This window comes from Maylandia zebra, linkage group LG23 (genome assembly GCF_041146795.1).
Source record: "Maylandia zebra isolate NMK-2024a linkage group LG23, Mzebra_GT3a, whole genome shotgun sequence".
Taxonomy (NCBI): Eukaryota; Metazoa; Chordata; class Actinopteri; order Cichliformes; family Cichlidae; genus Maylandia; species Maylandia zebra.
This window is the reverse complement of record NC_135188.1, coordinates 18,567,865-18,572,072: the sequence shown is the minus strand read 5'-3', so window position 1 is coordinate 18,572,072 and position 4,208 is coordinate 18,567,865. Positions and strand designations below refer to the sequence as shown.

The following is a 4,208-nucleotide window of genomic DNA, read 5'->3' as shown; positions in this document are numbered from 1 at the left end:
AGTTACACAAAACAGAGCGTGCTGCTCTGACCGGCTTTAAAGGGTTGACAATAACAATGTATTGAATAATGACTTTAAAAAAATTATATAAAATAGTGTGCAAATACTGATAACAGTGCAAATGTTTGCAATATAAGAAATAAATGAAAAATGTAAACATCTATGTTTAGTGAACTTTGCAGTGTTGCTCTGTGGTGCCAGAGCGTTCTCACTCCCGAGGCGTAACATGCCGACGTTTTGTCACGTCCCGCGGCGTTCCTGAGGAACGCGAAAGGAGACCTTCGGCGTTCTTATGGTACGCGGCGGGTTATGGCTGGAATCCAGTGCAATGACGCTCCCGCGGTAGTAGACGTTCCAGCCCTGTATTCCAGCCCTAAACCTAACCTTATCCCTAGCCCTGACCATAACCTTATTCCTGACCTTAACCAGGACTTTAATGATGTTAAATAGCGTGTTTCTAAGCGATTTGAAGAAAAAGAGCGAACATGTGTAGGTTCAGTCCAGACGGTTCTCATATTTCCTCTTTTTCCGAGGTCGTCATTTAGGAACGTGGTGGGTAGCCGAAAACGTAATATGGTGACGATTTGTCACCTAGCGTAAAATGTTACGCTTTGGGAGTGAGAACGGGTTGGTGGTGCAGCTACTACACCGTAGCAAAGTTTACACACTGTGTCTACTTGATCCACGTCTGACTCCGCGAACCCACAATGTTTCCACACCACTGAAGTTTTTTTTACCTCTCTTTTCAACCAACTGCAGTCACTCTCCTCTCCAAATAACTTCTGCTTAGCTTTCCGAGCTTCCCTCGGGTCCTCTTCAGACGTGTGTTCGAAATGGAGAGCGGTGCGCTTGATTTACCACACGGAGCAGCGCGAGAGTAAAGCATGAGGGAGGGGCTAATAATCGGCTCAGTCATTTTTAATGATCGTTGAAAGCCCAGATCGTAATTGTGATTAAAATTCGATTAATTCAGCAGCCCTACCTGAGATTAATTCTATGTTTACCTGTCAGATCTTAACTGCTTACAGTTAAGCAACATATTCATATTTAATTGAAATATGAACAAATTATCTTTTGATTGCTGGCTCAAAGAGTCTTTATGGAAATCCTGTTTGACTTTTTGTCATTTTAATTCTCTTTTCCATTTGCCAGAACAGTTCTCCACAGTCACTGTCCATATGGGTCAGTGGGACCAAGAAGCACTCTGCTAATGTGTGGACTCTGACCAGCAACATCCAGCAAGACCCAGACAGCGTTTTCTATCTCCCAGCTGGAGTTTTTTGTTTGTCTGTGACTGGAGAGTCAGTTTTTTGTTGAGCTTCACACTTGCAGAGGTAAGTCCGTTTGCAGAGATCCCTCCCACCCTGGCTTTTATGTGCTAGATTTCTTATCTGAAACAGTAATATTTCAGTGACAGCTGCTTATACCACAGGTTAACACACGCTACTGATCCCTGATGGGAGAATCATCACCTCTGCCAACAAAGAAGCCTGGTGGATGTTTGTTTACAGTCTGATGATGGGACATCATGCTCTGCATCTTCAAAGTTTGCCTCCTCATTATTATTCATACACAATAATGTGAAGTATGCTCATATCTAGTATAACTGAACAAACATGGTGCTCTTCATTTATGGAGGCTGTTGAGTCTGAATGTTGGATGTTGTGTATCTCGTGTTCTCTGGGCTTTGTTGTCCTCAGTCTTTTTGCAGGATCAGAAAACAAAACCAGGAGGCGCGTAAATGTTTCTTCTCCAATTGGATGATGATAAGACTGTGACACGGGATGCTACCTTTAGTCTTGTGATGAAGCAAAGCTCAGGAAGAAGTGGGATTAAATGGTACCCACATGTGTGCTGCTGAGAAGGATGTACAGGGGCACCTGCAGCCAAATCCAAGCCGCCTCAGGTTAGTTGTAGTTGCAGAACGCTATAGGACTGAGACAGCAGTCCACAGTACTGTAATGATGATTCTGACTTTGGTCATGGTTGCAGAATATTTTAAATAATATACAATCTTATTTTTTGTAATTCATTTTTTTCTGAATTGAAAATACTATATTGTATTCATACAGAATCAGTATGGTATCATTGTTTGTCTGTTCACTGATTGCTGAAACTAAGAGCTAGTTTGATCTATTTAGATCTAAAGTATCCCAACTCGAGCTCTAATGTTTCTTCACCCCTGTGTGTGTGATTTCCTACATGCTGGCAGAGCAGCAGTTTGTGCTCACAGATGATGATGGTGTGGAGAGACGGTGGTGTTTCCTCAGAAGAACTAGCAGAGTCACAAAGGACACGAGTCCATCTCACCACCTTGACTTGCTGACTGATGCTCGTCTGCACTGCACAGAGGAAATCAACTGACTGAGGTTTGTCCAGTGCAGTGTTATGAAATGTATATATTTTTTTATGCTTACAGATATGTTTTTCTTGACAGAGGGGCTCTGCAGAGGTTAGACAAGGCAGAGAAAATGACAATTATGATCTTTCATTGGAGGCTGCAAATAAACCGTACACAGCTAAAATAGTTGTCAGTTTTAGACTTGAATGTTCTTTATACAGGCACATGTTGTACATAGTATGATTAGAGCAGCAAGCCAAATGCTCCTGGTGCGACCTAGATCTCGGCTTAAGACCAGAGGTGACCGCGAATAACCTCCCTCAAGCTATTCGTGCATCTGATTCAATTCATTCTTTTAAATCTTGATTAAAAACATATTTATTTAGCCTTGCTTTCCCAACCTCCTAGACCTCGCACTTTTAAGTGTACTGTAACTTACCTTTTTTGCTTTATTAATGTTTCAAACGTTTTAACATTCAGCCTTTTGGGTTGTGCCTACTATGCCTGGTGTATTATTGGTTAGTTATGTCTCCGGCCTGTTAGTGTATTTTATTTGTATTTATTATTGCTCTTAACTCGTTCTGTGAAGCACTTTGGCATACCTGTGGTTTTTAAATGTTCTATATAAATAAAATTGTATTGTATTGTATGTGCTTTACATTTTACTATGATTTACTGGGATATTTGTTGCCTGATGTTCAGCAGGAATGGAGAAATGGAATCAAAAGGAGATGTTTTTGCTGACTTTGTAATGTTGTGAGTAAATCTTCAATATTATTTATTTGCTTGGTTATTTTAGGAGTGCTTCTGAGTGGAGGAGAGAGGAGTCATCATCCAGCTTCAAAGAAAACATCCAGGTAAAGTGACGTGGATCAGTGGATAAACTTGACTCCCCTTTAAAGGAGACACTCTTAGAGAGAGACGATCTGAGCCATCCTTAAACGATAGTGTTTTCAAAGACACAAACATTTCTAAAGGACAAAAATGAACATCCCACTTTGACTGCAATACAAATAAATCTTTGCATGTGTGTTTTCAAACTCTCAGATGGGCAGGATATCACTATTGGACTGTCTAACCTGCCGGAGCAGCATTGAATGACCACCACACATGAGCATGTTCCTGCAACATTCAGCATCTGATCCTTCATCTGTGTGCTGCTGCTTTTGGTAAGTAGAGTTACCTAACTACAGTAACTCTAAACATATGCCATCCATTTCTAATGGCCTGGTTACTTCCTGTCAGTTACTTTAGAAACCATGTGGTCACCTGACCTAACACTGTTTCTTCTTCTTCCCCTTAATGTTGAAGTGTCAAATGTCAAACAGCTGGAGAGGAAACTACACCAGTGTACTGAGATGTTTCACCAACACGTGCCAGACGCTGTTCCTTCATGGTGACATTACCAGAGTCAGTCCCGCCCACCTCAGGACCTCGCCATTGATCATGATGATTATAATGATGACAGCACGCGGAAATAAGACTGTAAAAATCCACGACCAGAATGTTTAGATGCTTTCTAATGCATACTGAGTTTTTGTCTCTCTCTCTTTTTTTTTTTTTTTACCTCATCTGTTACTAACAAAGTTCACCAAACTCACACAGTTTACATTCTGTATGTTTCCATCTTTACCAGCCACACTCTAACTGCAATTAAGGAAATAGTCCTTAGAAATCGTTGTTTTTCCCTTTTGTAATTGATGATAATTCAGTGAATATACTGCGCTGCTTCCTTTTATTGCGTCACACATTGTTTCAAGTTTTTCAGTGTCCAATTATTTTTTACTGCTGTTTGAATTCCCAGTATGTTTGACCCTGTAGACTGTTTGATGGACTGCTTGTCTTCCTGTTTGTAACCACCGCCTGT

The 4,208-nt window shown here is 40.9% G+C and overlaps 1 long non-coding RNA gene across 1 annotated transcript; it reads left to right on the top strand.

Annotated features, from left to right (window-relative positions):
- Nucleotides 1–2,190: 2,190 nt before the first annotated feature.
- LOC143415085 (uncharacterized) lies at nt 2,191–3,976 on the top strand. The gene is made up of 4 exons (XR_013095693.1): nt 2,191–2,369; nt 3,141–3,198; nt 3,389–3,510; nt 3,653–3,976. It is a non-coding gene; the product is annotated as an uncharacterized LOC143415085 (long non-coding RNA).
- Nucleotides 3,977–4,208: the final 232 nt, after the last annotated feature.